This window comes from Arvicola amphibius, chromosome 8, assembly GCF_903992535.2.
Source record: "Arvicola amphibius chromosome 8, mArvAmp1.2, whole genome shotgun sequence".
NCBI classification, from domain to species: Eukaryota; Metazoa; Chordata; class Mammalia; order Rodentia; family Cricetidae; genus Arvicola; species Arvicola amphibius.
The window spans coordinates 41,136,870-41,152,315 of NC_052054.1; the positions used below are offsets into that span (position 1 = coordinate 41,136,870).

General features: G+C 38.9%; 1 pseudogene; it reads left to right on the top strand.

The window, feature by feature from the left end:
* Positions 1 to 4,389: 4,389 nt before the first annotated feature.
* The window catches only part of LOC119821695, a 33,312-nt pseudogene continuing 22,255 nt past the window's right edge, over positions 4,390 to 15,446 (top strand).

Below are 15,446 nucleotides of genomic sequence, written 5' to 3' on the forward strand. Positions count from 1 at the left end.
GGATGAAAGCTGGTAATGAAGCCAAAGGCTTAATTTGATTTTTTTTAATTCATTCCCCCTTTGTTTCACTGAAGCAGCACCTACAGTATGGCCCATATGTCTCAACACTGTACTGTACAGTGAAATGAAATGATAGGCACCATAAATATTTGATGTTCTCGTCACTCCTGTTTGCTGTGTGCTCTCCATTCTGGCAACAGATGACCACTCTGATGTGCTTTCCACTCTGTGTGCTTTCCATTCTGGCATGAGATGACCACTCTGAACGCAGTAGGATGAGGTTTCATATTTGCTAAGAGACTTAGAATGTTTTAATACCCTCTGGAGTCCAGAGTTCAGCCATTGTCAGCCCATAAAATATGACTTAAATCAAAGAAGCTTCCTAAATCCTCACCATCAAGGTCTCATGTTATTTTCACATGTAAATTTCCCATGAACTTATTTTGAGTGAGAAAATGAATTGCGGGCTTTCATTAAACTAGTATGATTCCCAGGTGTGTTTCTAATTAATCACAGTCATGTCAGAGCAGGTCTGTTGGTGTTAAATTATCCTTTATTTTTTCCAGCATATTCCTGAATCCAAGAGGAAAGACATCCAGTCAAATTCACATAGCAGGGTTCCTCTTCTCAGAAGCAGGCAGATCTCTTTGATGAATTTAGCTACTTTGGCCACTAATCTGAAGCTGATCTGTGTGTATACATTGTAAACAAGTGGTGCAAAGCCACAATGAGGGGACACCCCAGTTCTCAGAAACTCAGATGAGCTCTCCTGTAGCATTGCACTAAGCAAGGAGTGAGAGCCACAGCTTTTCTGCTCTGCATGGGGAATCCCTTCTTATGCTTCTACTACCTGCCTCCAATGTAAGACATAGTTGACACTAAACGCACTGAATTTACTAACAGTTTTATACTTATTCACTAAAACAAATTTTAAAAGTTAAAGACTCATATTCCCCACAGTTTACACCAACGTTAATATCAAATATTCTCCACTTTCAGCCTGATCTGAATAGTTTTTGTGTAACTGCAGATATTCTAGTGCTGTAGGAAGTCTTATAACTGGTGGAAACCCGCCCACTGGGGTGTGGCCTCTTATACTATATATGCTGATGCAGAGCATGCATTCGGCCTCTTTTCCAGTTTCTCTCTGTTCTGGTTGTGGATTTCAGTTTCTGATCTCCGTTCCAGCAGAGGATTCTGATTTGTGAGTTTACCCCTAAATAAATAACCATGTATTTCTCAATTCTGAGCTAGTGTCGGATTTCTTTTAAGTGACCGTCTTCATTCTAGTGTTGTTGGAGGCTACTCATTTCTTCCTGGCCACCCAGAACCAAAATAACCACAAAGAAAGCGTATTATTTACAATACTGTTTGGTCAATAGCTTAAGTGTAATGGTGTGAGAAGTCCCTTCTATATTTGTGTTGCTTTTATTTATTTATGAATAAAGAAGCTATCTTGGGCCTGCACATGGCAGAATAGAGATGGGTGGGGAAAACTAAACCGAATGCTGGAAGAAAGAAGGTGGAGTAAGGAGAAGTCTCCTCATACCCCCCACCCCATAGAGACAGACTCTGGACAGAACCTTGCTGGTAAACCACAGCCACATGACAATACACAGATTAATAGAAATGGGTTAAATTAAGATGTAAGAGCTAGCCAATAAGAAGCTAGAATTAATAGTCCAAGCAGTGGTTTAATTAATAGCTTCTGTGTAGTTATTTCATGAGTCTGGGCAGCCAGGAAACAAACAAACATCCTAATCCAACAAATGGTGCCAATGTGAACAACTACATCCACATAAAACCTGAGAGAGCTTGGGAAGTAATTCTAGACACAAAAGAACAGATTTTTCTCAGGTGGGCTCTGTTTCCTAGAAGTACAAGCATCTCATTTAAGAGAGTCTTCCTGACTCAGCTTTAGCTCAAAAAACTTTGCATTCTTTTAAGAGACCCAGACACAAAATACTTAAATGCTGTTAATAAATAGTCAACAGCATGATGCTTAGTTGTGGCAGAGACCTTGAAACTCCATAAAGCTGTGGAAATAGACATTGCTCCCATCAGTACCTCAGCCATAAAGCTGAACTCTCAAAAAGCTAAGAAATTTGATGGATCTAGTCATCAAAACCATAGCTTTAATCCTAGCCATATCACTTGGCAAATTAAAGACACATGTGGTCAGAAAGAAAGAGATATACAGTAAAGATAGATTCAGACAATATAAACCTCTAAATGGTTTACAATGTGTTTTAAAATAAATGTAGGCTAGGGAGAGAAAAAAAAGGATAAAATTCTTTAGAAAAGAGAGAGAGAGTAGTTGGGTGGGGTGGCACACACCTCTATTTCCAGCACTTGGGAGGCAGAGACAGGCAGATCTTTGTGAGTTCCAAGATAGAGAAAGATACACAGAAAAGCCCTGCCTCAAAAAAACCAAAAATTAAAAATAAAAGAAATAGAATAAAATAAAGTCATGTAAAGATGGAAAATACACAATGAATCTGTATTTTGCATGTTATTTTGTTGTCTTTGAATTGTTTGATAGCTGAGGAAAAAACAACAGCTGCTAAAAGACATTTAATTATAAATATTGCTGGATTAATCCAATATATATACATATATATGTATATATATACATATGTATATATATACATATATATAATATCTTGACTTCAAAAATTAAGTAAAAAAATATGCTACTTTGGAAAAGTAATGTGGGAGTCACCTTGGTATGCTATGAATACCATTAGTTAATAAAGAAACTGGCTTGGACTGATAGGGTAGAACAGATCTAGGCAGGAAAAACTGAACTGAATGCTGGGAAAAAGAAGGTGGAGTCATAGAGAAGCTATGGAGCCACTAGAGATAGATGCTGGGAACTTTAGCCAGTAAGCCACAGCCATGTGGCCAGACACAGATTAATAGAAATGGGTTAAATTAATATTTAAGAGTTATCCAATGAGAAGTTAGAGCTAATGGGTCAAACAGTGATTTAACTAATACAGTTTTATATCGTCATTTTAGGGCTGAGTAACTGGGAACAGGCACATGGCCTTCCAACCACAGAGAAGAGGTTTTGGTTTTGTTTCCACAGGAAATGAGAGGTTGTGGATTCATTCTGGGTTAGGAAAAATCAGGTTTGACTAAGAACGGCCCCCTGAAAAAATCTTCAATAGGTGTTGATGGCCCAGATGATCCAACATTTCAGAGGACCTTTGTTGAAGTTTCTTCTGAGTTCTACATCTCAAAACTGTTGACTGAGACGATCAAACCTCACAGAATATTCCAGTCAGGACTTGACTATAAGCCTAAATTTTCTTTAGGCCCCCATAAGATTATCAGCAACCTCAATCAGCAGAAAGTAGCCTAGAAACTATGCCCACAATCCCCAAATGGATTTTGGATGTTTGTCTTTGTTTAAAGTATTGGATACAAATTGTTATAGACAACGGTCAGGTAAAAAGTTAAGCAGAGAAGATTAGATTCAGAGTTCTTGTTCTGAAAATAAAAGGGGGGAATGCTGTGGGACAATGGTCTTATATCCTATAAAGATTTGTCAGTTGTATTGGTTTAAGAAAGTGCTGATTGGCCAGTAGCCAGGCAGGAAGTATAGGCAGGACAACAAGGTAGGAAGTATAGGTGGGGTGATAAGAACAAGAGAATTCTGGGAAGAGGAAAGGCTTAGTCTGCAGTTGCTACCCAGTTGTATATCCCTACTTTTCAGGGCTTATTTTTCTTTTTATTCCTTTAATCTATGACTGTATTCTGTTTCCTCAAAGACTTCTTTTTACTTTTTAAAACAATTTACTATTTTTATAACTGTCTGTAGTGCGAAGCGGCGGGGCTGCGTCCTGCCACCCGGCCGCAGGCTAGCTTTACACCCGAAATAATTACACGGAAACTGTATTCTTTTAAAACACTGCCTGGCCCATAGTTTCAGCCTCTTATTGGCTAATTCTCATATCTTGCTTTAACCCATATTTAGTAATCTGGGTAGCACCACGAGGTGTGGCTTACCAGGAGAGATCTTAACCTGCGTCCATCTCGGAGAGGAGAAGCATGGAGACTCACTATGGTCACTGCCTGAAGCATCTCTCTAACTCTACTTCCTTGTTCCCACAATTCTGTTCTGTCTACTCCACCTACCTAATTTTCTGTTCTTAAAGGGCCAAGGCAGTTTTCTTTATTAATTAACCAATGAAAGAAACATAGACAGATAACTCTCCTCCATCAACTGTCTATATTCTTTTTCTTCTTTCTCCCAAGCCTACGTACATTTGTCCAACACTGTGACACACTTAGAGGTCTTTTCCATCTGGATTTGTCTTTATTGCATGCATATCTGTAATTATTTTCTGAACAGAGTGACCTTTTAAAAAATGCTAAACAGGCATGGCTAGCACCAACTTCATGGTCATGTCTGTTGGCTCTGCCCAGTACAACATGGTAGAGGTCCGTTCACTGCCTCTGAGAGTACCAGGTGGGAGCCATGTTCACCACCACAACTCTGGTAACCAGTTGGCCTATGCTGCCACCAAGTAACTTGCAGCATACTGCCCACAAACCCCATTCAAGTGTTAGGTCTCCTGAAAGACAGAGTTCATGATGGCAGCACAGAGCAGGAAGCCACAATTTTGAAGCTACGTGTTTTTGGTTTTTGGTTTTTGTCTTCTACTACCACTGAATCAGGAAGACCTCACTTAAAAGAGATGTGGCACACTGCCAACAAACAAAGCCCATCTGAAAAAAAATGACTAAACTTTGATTTTTTGTGTGTCTAGAATTCCTTTCTAAGCTCTCTCAGGTTTTATGTGGATTTAGCTAGCACACGTTGGCACACCAGTCTGTTGTTGGAGGCTGCTCATTTGTTCCCGGCTGCCCAGAACCAAAATAACCAAACAGAAACTATATTATTTGCAACACTGTTTGACCAATAGCTTTGACCATATTTTTGCTAGCTCTTATATCTTAAACTAACACATCTCCACTAATCTGTGTATTGCCACATGGCTGTGGCTTACCAAGTAAAGTTCTGTCCCTGCCATCAGTCTCCAGTGGGCAGCTACATGGCTTCTCTCTGACTCCGTCTACTTTCTATATATCTCTTTCAGCCTGATCTTACTCTGTTAAACCATTGGCTGAAAGCAGCTTCTTTATTAACCAATGGCAACAAAACATATTTATAGCATACAGAGGGGAATCCGACATCACCCTAGCATGAAGGGAAAAGCACCTATGCAATTCTCATATTTAAAGTCTTCCATACTATAATCTTTTATTTTAAGGGATAAAATTGGTTGTCAAACCAGGCTGAAATCTTAACATTGTGTTTTTGAGATCCTAGGCCTTATTTTCACCACAGTACTGTGATGAGACCGACCACACCTCATAGTACTGGTTTTAGACTGTTTCATGTCTAGCTAGAAGACAGTTATATTACACACAGCTCTGAAGCATGAAGGCATGAGGTTTATTTGATATTAACAATTTGTTTTGATTATTCTCCTTTGACCACTGCAGAATGACTCCTTCAAGGAAAAGTAGGACCAGAGAGATGGTTTAGTGATTAACAATACTTGTTATACAAGATCAGCAATCTGAATTTGATGCACTGATTTTATGTGAAAACGGATGGAGAGAATTGGCTCCACACAGTTGCCATATGACTGCTACACAGGCAGTAAAACACACATGCACACACACACATGTGCACAAATAAATAAATAAAATGCTTATAAAAAGAGGAAGGAATTGGCAGCTTTGATAGTAATTTGCCTAATTACAATCCCTAAATTTCCTCAATTTGTTCTACTTGACACTATTGTGTAATCCCATATTTACTGCTAATTGGATGATTTCTCTAAAGAGAAATGAGCCCTAAGGTAAGACTCTTGTCCCTGGGATTTTTCCACCCATGGTGCCAAGATCCCTCAGTTCTGCTCAGAGGAACCCCAGTCATCTCCCTTGACATTACCTCTTCCCTACACTTAATCCAGTTAGCATCCTGGATGCCAACTGCACTGCTTTACAGATAGAGCACCCCTTCCATCTGACTCTACAGAAGCCATGGTTTATTCAGTAAGATTTCTTTTGGGGAAAGGAATGGAAAGTTGCTGTACAAGTCCTACCTTGCAGGGTACATTTTCCAGTATGCTCAGATCTCAAAAGTTTCTTCTGGTCATCTTCCTTTGCAGGGAACAAATTTAGACACTGATTGATTCTTTAGCATATAATTTATACAACCCAAAATAACTGCCAGTTTTATTTAATATGTTATATTCAGGCAATTTGGCTTAAGTACTTAAGTTTTTTAATTTATTAATATTTTGTGACCAAGTATATGATTCTACACTAATTTTAACATTTGAACAGAAAGTAAAATATGTATTCATAGACTGCAAAAAAAATAAAACTTGTGAAGTTTACTGGCAAATCTTCATTCAAGTCAAAGCCTTTATTCATAAAGGCAGCCCATACAGTCTAACGTGCTTTCAGAGTGGGTGGATATCTTCACGAACTACTGTCCCTACTCCAAAGAATATGCTCTAAAGCTCAACTCCTCCCAGCTCCTCCCAGATCCATCCCCTGCTTCCACCCCTTCCCAACTTTGTGTCTTCTTTGGTTTTTTGTTTGTTTGATTGATGGTTTTTGGCACTGAATCCAATTTGTTCTGCCCATAGATTCATGGGTATGGAGCCATCCAATGGATCTTTGTTTACCTAACAGAAGTCACATTCTTGAAGAAAAAGAGTCTCCCTCCCAACCACATTCCAGAATGCTAATTGACTTGATTTACTGCAGCTCTTAGACAGGAGTTGACAGATGCCGTGAGTTCATGTGTAAAATCATCCTATAATGTTCAGAAGACACTATTTCTCTATGGTTCTCCATTACCCCTAGGTTCCTACAGTCTTCCCATCTCTTCTTCCTTGATAGTGCCTGAGCCTCAAGGGAAGAGGAACTCTAGATATCTCACTTCTGTCTGAGCACTGTGCAGACCTTACCTGCATTCTAATTCTTAATTCTAAGCCTTAATTCTGAGCATTGTTCTGGACTCCCCATCAGTTTGTCTCTCTTGGGCTCAGAGAGTCTCCAAAGGGAAACCAAGGATACAAAGGACAAAAAAAGTCTTATAAGGAAGATAAGAACATCATGTTGAAATATTTATGAACTTTTAAAAATTCTAATCAATTCAGGTTGTGCCATCTTTCAATACATGAACTGGGAGTAAGCATTGTAAGTCCATAGGTGTTAAATTTTAATAGTTGTCATTATAATAACATATAACAAAACCATCATGTCATGGTTTACTAATAAAGAGCTCTAAGGAACAAAAGAAAATATTTTAAGTAATTTTAATATAATTGATCATGTAATAGTAACACAAAAATGTGAGGAGAAAAAAGAGAACAGCCAATGATTTATAAAGAATGTCTAAAAATCTAAATTTTAAATTGAGCACCTACTGTAATGACTTAGTGTTCTGGCAACTGAATATCTTTCTGACATTATAGAGCCCCTGAAGAGTAGAATAAACTAAATTCATTAATTAAAATTATTTTGGTGGAGATGGCTTAGTGGTTAATAGTGTTCACTGTTCTTGCAGAGGACAAGGGTTTGGTTCCTAGCATCTGTATCAGGCAGTTTACAAATGCTTATAAATTCAGCTCCAGAGAATTTGAAACCTCAGGCCTCTGCAAGCATACAAGCACACATACGTACACACACACACACATACATGTATATGTGCACACACAAATCAATACTACTACTACTATAATAAATATAAAATGCATTTTTAACTATTGTATTTTTATGAGCTGTATAGATGGCGTGATGAAATGCTTGACTTGCAAACACAAGGCTTTAAGTTCAATATCCAGAACCCATGTGAAAAATCTGAGTGCAGTGGTATGCACTTGTAATCTCAGTGGTGGGAAAGCAGAACATCTGAAATTACTCAATCCATAAGTACAGCTCAGATATAAGTGTCCCAAGATAATTTTACTGGGACTCTAGTGGCATTTCTCCATTTTGGTGATTGCTTTTACACTAAGGTGCTGATGAGGAGCTGAGATAGTAGCCACAAGTCCTTGGTCTAAAACAATTCCCTTTACAAAAAAATGAAAAAAGTACCAGTGTCTTCTTAAATTGCAACAATAATATTTTCTTAGAATTTAAAAACCTCTATTATTTAGCTCTTGTAATGATTAGTAATATTTAATTACTATTTAAACATTTTCCAAAAAGTTACATTGGAAAGAAAAATATCTTCTCAAAACCTCTTTAAAAGAGTTGGAAAAGTAGTTATGTGGGAGCTTGAATGTCAGACAACAAAGAGGAGTGAAACTTTTAGAGTAAGATGTTTTCCATACTTTGATGTAGGTGTTAGCTGGGATGCTTGCACCATAAAAGTATACTTATGTATACTCTGCAGAGCATATATTCTATGTTGCAATAAAAGCCCACTAAAATAATCTAACATGAAATGCTTGAATACATCTAACATATCTCAAGTTATTTTGGTCTCTATATATTCTGAGGGTCTAAGACAGAACTGCCTGTACAAAATGTCCATACGAGCAGGACAACTGCATCAATTCCACACCACAGTGGGAAGAGGTGTCTATCAATGGTGCAGTTAGATGACTGCCCTCCCCAGCTTGGTAACTCCACCCCTTTTAGCTCTCCTGGGAAGAGTGTAAAGAAGAAAGCAAGCAAGAACCTCCTTCTCCACTTCTCCACTGTTCTTGCTCCTCCCCCTTGCTCCCTCCTTTGACTGCTCCCATTCTCAATGGGGACTTGTTTTAATCATTGCCATATATATGCAATTTTGTGATTCTAATTTGTTCATATTTTCTAAGTGTTAGCCAACCCAGCTCCCATTAGCTATCAACTGGATCTAAAGAGCAATGATCTGACTACAAGCTGGATCACTAGGCAGATGGACAAGCCTCTGATATCCTGGCCAGCAGAGCGGTGCAGGATGGAAAAAAAAATGGGAAACAATGCACACAGAAAGCAGGCCAGTTGTGAGCACTCAGCATCGGCATCAGAAAGGGAATGTGTAATTTAGTAGCTCATTCACTTAATAAGTCTTTAAAAAGACAAGAGGGGCAAGTGTCTGATGTAACAGGCCACACAAAGCCTTGAAAAATTAAGAACTCCAACCAGTGACTGGGGTTAGTTAGCAGAGACATTACAGATGTGAACACAAAAACTGATCCTGGATCTTGATTCCACTTGGAACAGTCCATATTATATTAAATGTGAAGTCACTTCCCTTGAGAAGCTGGTCTGAAGGTGAGAAGGGGAACATAATTGGAACCTCCTGAATGATGAAGGACAATGAGGAGAAAAATTGCGAACTATGACCTCCCAGCAAGCCAGACACTGGTTTGTGCCCCAGCACTGTACCATGAAATGTTTTATATCTTATAGGAAGCACACAAGTTATCTAGTCTTTTACCTAATATTGGTTTCTGTTATTAACCTGGAATCATAGAAATTCATGAATAAACAATTTGAAAAATTATCTTAGTTCATGCAAAGTAATTCAAGTGGAATTTTTCACTTCTTTGAATGAACTACACAAACACTCATTCAAATGTTACATCTGCTTCTCCATTTTTATCTCTCCTTAAATCAGGTTCCCAAGAGCATCTATTAAACAATGCTCTGTTCTTTGGTTTGCTGTTTGTACTTGAAAGTGTGAAAAGACCTTGCTTTATTCTCAAGCACTTACTCTCAGCTCTCTCTTACATGACCTTGACTTTCTATTAATCTGAATGAAGAGGATGTCTCTAAAGCAAATAAACTTTTTTTTCTTCTGAATAAGGTATTCATTTCAAATGAATACTGTCAATGTTTATTAAACTCGAAGAAGTCAGGAATTGAAAGCTGAAAAACTTTACATATTATTGTGTGGCTTCCACAATATGTTTCTATACCTGAACCAAATGGTTTAAATGCAGAGCTCTATCATGGAGTTATAGGCATGGAAAACTTTTTGCTACTGGGTTGGATTTTTTTGATTGGATTTTTGATGAATTAGTTATCTTCCACTTAACTGTTGTAAGTTATTTTTCCATTCGGAAGAATGAAAATTTTTACAAAATATCCCACTCGGAGTTGTAAGTCTGAAGCCGTTTTACAGTTTGGTTATGGGAACAATCATATTGCGGTAGACGGAGGTGTGCCCAAGTTGTACCGTCCACTTCTGCAAAGACGCAGTCTCTGAATGAATGAATGAATGAATGAATGAATGAAATTGATGCAAAGTCTGAAGAAAACTACTTCAAAAGCAATATTCCCTGCCTTAATAGTCACAGAAAGAAAATAAGTCAGTCTTAAGCTTTCCCCACCTACTCCATTCAATAGATTAAGCACTCAAATACTTAATATTTATACTTACAAATCTGAATGTTTTTGTTCTGATAAGTTTCACTAAAGTTTTTTTTTTTCAAAGCATTTAAAACAATGCTTTTTTGTTATTTTGGTGCCATCTCTTTCCAGTGATCAGGTTGGCCTTAACTCCAGGTTCAATTGATCTTGTTGCTTCAGTTTTCTGCATACCTGTAATCACACCTGTTGTACCCCTTGCTCACACCCATCTAAGAGGTCTTTGTTCCTTGGAAGCCATGTTCCTTCGAAATTGAACAGTGAGATTTCCTTGAGGTCTAAGGTGGTGGAGACAATGGTTGTTTGAGACAGCGTCTCACTATGTAGATGTGGCTCACCAGAAACTCAGAGATCTGCCGGCCTCTGCCCTTTGAGTGACTAAAGGTACCACCACATCCAACTGAGGTCTGGGTTTTAAGAATTACCTTCCAAGATGTTAATGTACCCTGTGTTCAGGATCAGCTTTGTATAAATTGTGGCGTGACAGGTCCAAGTATACTCTTTCTTGTCTCAGCTGGAGCCATCTTTGATTTAACCTGAAACTAATCTCCTCCCTGCCCCTCCACCCCACCCCTTTGACTACCCTTACTCTGAACAATCCCATGGGGAAGTACCCGACTCTCTTCTAGAAAATTGAGGTCAAGATGCCCAGCTAACTGCCGCTTCCACTTCTGTTAAATTGCTTGCTTGTTTACTTCCTCCTGCAAATGCCAACCAGGATAGGGTTTTTGCCTTTTAAAGCTCCCTGTGGAAAGCAGTCTAGGCTGCACCCATGAGTAATATTTCTCTCCAGGCAGTAGCTAGCCGGCTAAATAAAGATTCTCAAATTCAGACCCAAAGACAGGATCTTTGGGTCTCTGCAACAACGGCCTGAGAGATGTTTTTCCCCCAAGCATACTAAGCGTGTAAATTCTACACCAAACCAGACAGCAGTTTGTTGAACAATTTCCAGTGAGGAACTTCCTCTTCCACCTACTCTATTTTCCATTTTACGTAACCCTTTGGAAGTTGAGGGATCTACTTAGGTTAGGCCTTCTCACTGCAGCTCCTCAAGATATTTCCTCACAGACATGCCCCAGGGTTATCCAAATCTAAAATTTCCTGGAAGATGTGCCTGGGTCTGGAGGTTTATCTCATGGATAATTGTAGATCTGTAGATCCCATCACGTTGAGTTGATAGTCCACACTAACCTTCACAAATAAATACCCTGTGTTTTCTCTGACCTTGGAGCTCGTGTGTGTGTGTGTGTGTGTGTGTGTGTGTGTGTGTGTGTGTGTGCAAACTAGAAAGAAAAGGATCTGTAGTACATTGAGAAACAGAAAATGGGCAATAGGCTCTGGTTGCTCCACTAGCTTTCTCCTAATCTTCCCTTTTGGTTCAATACAGGAGTACAGCCGATTGGTTGGGACCACCCACGTTTTACATGGCTTTTCTCCCTCTCAGTTAATCCAACCTTAAAATGCCATCAAAGATCTTCCTTTTGTGCGTTTCCTAGATAATCCCAAAGGCAATCAAGGTGCCTATGAAGATTAACCATCATACATGTTAAACTTCTATTTTTAAAAATAATAGTTTAAAGCCAGAAAGTAAAGGGCAATTTGTGTTGTATCGTTATTCAAGCTATCAGAAAAAACTATCATTGAGCATCCAGGTGCTTCTTGAAAGAATGCTAAAATTAGACACAAAATGTATTCAGTGAGATTGGCATCAACTCTCAAGGAATCTGTAAAGACAGGTAGCATGTTTTCAGTAACCACTCTTAGTTGGCATAGGCACATTTTAAGCCATTGCAAGTAAATCTGAGTCCCTAGCTCTTCCAAGTAGCCATGGCCCTAAGACAGAATGAGTTTTATAGTTAAGCGAATTGTCTATTCAAAGATATGATGCAATTAATCAATGTCTAAGATTAATTTTAAAAGGGGGAGCATAAAGAGGAGAGAGGAAGGAACAAACATTTCACTTAAAAGATAATTCAGATTAGTATCTTCTTTTTTTTTAGTTTTGCTTCCAGGATCTAAAGACTTGATATTTTATAATGAAGCCTCAGAAAAGAAATTGTATTTTTTATTGAAAAATGTACTACAAAAGACAAAAGCACAGAAAACTATGTTTGATATGTACTGCATATCAAATGTAAACTTTCTCATATGTAAAAAATGCAATACCTAATTATTCTGTGGAAAACAACCATATCCAGATATTTACACTCATATCCCCCAACTGTCTAAAAAAGTCAAAAATATTCTAAAAGTAGTCACAGAGAGTATATTTTTTTGCTTAAATTCTAATTGCACAGCCTAAACATTTCACACCATTGACATAGAAGAAAAAAATTATGTATTACTTGTACTAACTGTGTGACTGGACTGAATTCAAAATTTTACCTGTAGGGGCATGTTTAATTGACAATTTATTAAGAACACAGTTCACTTTTATTAATACTTATTAAACCCTTACTGTAGTCTGTATATTGACAATAAAACACAGTATAATTTAGTGTCTCCTTACTAGGAATTCATTATTCTCACGATCTCATGGGATAGTCAACTACTTAGTACTGAATAGATCATTGAGGAAAGCATTTTCACAGGTGCCAATCCAAGTATATTCTCAATAAATTAATCATAACTCAGATTTGCTTGTGGGCACATGATTGGAAGGAATGGTTGTATGTAGCTCTGTGTCTTGATACTGAGGCTGAGTTCCATTCTTTAAGTTGGAGTATTTCATCCTCACACACTTCTACACTCATCATTTTTTTATTCAAGATTTCCATCTCCTTCCCTCCTCCTCCCTCTTCCCTCCCCTCCCTTCCACCCATACTCCCACTCCACCCCTCTCCAAAGACAAAGAGCCATCAGGGTTCCCTTCACTATGTTAAGTCCAAGGTCCTCCCAGCTCCCCCTAAGTCCAGGAAGGTGAGCAACCAAACTGACAAGGCTCACAGTGAGCCTGTCCATGCTGTAGAGTTCATGTTCATTGCCATTGTCCTTGGTTTCTCAGTCCTCCTCCACCGTCAGACACATTCAGAGAGTCAGGTTTGGTCCCCTGTTCCATCAGTCCCATTCCGACTGGACTTGGTGGTCTCCCGTTAGATCTGTCCCACCGTATCAAGGGGTAAAAACACTCCTCGCGGTCCTGGCTTCACCAATGATAGCCTTTGCTGGAGAGGATGAGGAGTAAGGGGTACACTCATCCATTGCTGGTGGGAATGCAAACTTGTGCAACCGCTTTGGAAAGCAGTGTGGAGGTTTCTCAGGAAATTTGGGATCAACCTACCCCAGGACCCAGCAATCCCACTATTGGGAATTTACCCAAGAGATGCCCAATCATATTACAAAAGCATTTGTTCAGCTATGTTTATAGCAGCATTATTTGTAATAACCAGAACCTGGAAACAACCTAGATGCCCTTCAGTGGAAGAATGGATGAAGAAAGTGTGGAATATATACATATTAGAGTACTACTTGGCGGTAAAAAACAATGACATTTTAAATTTTGCATGCAAATGGATGGAAATAGAAAACACCATCCTGAGCAAGGTAACCCAGGCCCAAAAAGATGATCATGGGATGTACTCACTCATAATTGGTTTCTAGCCATAAATAAAGGACATCGAGCCTATAATTCGTAAAAAATCCTAGAGAAGCTATATAAGAAGGTGAACCCAAAGAAAAACATATAGTTATCCTCCTGGATATTGGAAGTAGACAAGATTGCCAGACAAAAAATTGGGAACATGGGGGTGGGGTGGGATGGGGGGATGGGGGATGGGGAGAGAAAAGTGTGAAGTGGAGGATGGGAAGAGCTTGGGGGAATAGGATGGTTGGGATATAGGAAGGGTGGATATGGGAACAAGGAATTATATATCTTAGTTAAGGGAGCCATTCTAGGGTTGGCAGAGACTTGACTCTAGAGGGGTTCCCAGGTGTCCAGGAAGACGCCCCCAACTAGTTCCTTGGGCAGCTGAGGAGAGGGTGCCAGAAATGTCCAGATCCTATTGCCATACTCATGAATATCTTGCATATCACCATAGAACCTTCACCTGGCATTGGATGGAGAAAATGACAGAGCCCCACATAGGAGCACCAGACTGAGCTCTCAAAGTCCTGATGAGGAGCAAAAGGAGGGAGATCATGTACACCCATCATTTTTTTTTTTTTTTTTTTTTTTTTGGTTTTTCGAGACAGGGTTTCTCTGTGGCTTTGGAGCCTGTCCTGGAACTAGCTCTTGTAGACCAGGCTGGTCTCGAACTCAGAGATCCGCCTGCCTCTGCCTCCCGAGTGCTGGGATTAAAGGCGTGCGCCACCACCGCCCAGCCTTACACCCATCATTTTGATGAAAGCATTCAAAAACAGAAATTATAGCAGGGTATATATGAATTCCTTGTACTATCTTTGAAAATGATGTAATATCAAACAAAACTATTTGAAAATTCCTGCAGTCTGTTTAAAAGAAAACTGAATGTTAGATAATGAGCTTCCATTGAATATATTTGCAAAATGTTTTGACAGAATTATTAATCAATAATCTAAATATTTTAGGACACTTAAAAGCAACATTAAATGCTAATATCTTCTGTGGTAGGTATTTTTCTTAGACCAAAATAGAAATGAGATTTTCTTTGAGACAGTTCTCTATTCCTTCAACATGTCTTTAAACCATAAGAATCAAAATATTTCCAAGAAGTTTATCCATTATCTGCCATGCTTGCAACAGGATTGCAAAGCATGTGGCTTAGACAGTCCTCTTGTTTCACCACACTGTAGCAAGTATTTGAGAATAATTAACATTCTAGCCCCATATTTTTTTATGATGAAAGCAAAAATAGACCCATGTGTTTTCAAACGTCTATTGGAATGAGACACCATCTGGTGCCACTGTCTGGCCCAATCCCATTTTCTTCAAAGGGAACAAAAGTCCAGAGAGTTTAAGTGGCTTGAGCGAAATCACAAAGCTAATAGAATTCAAGCCAGCACGTTGGGAGGCATTCACCAGAGAAGACTACTTGGGCATGGGTTTAAGCCAATAGAAAGCCTTTATTAGA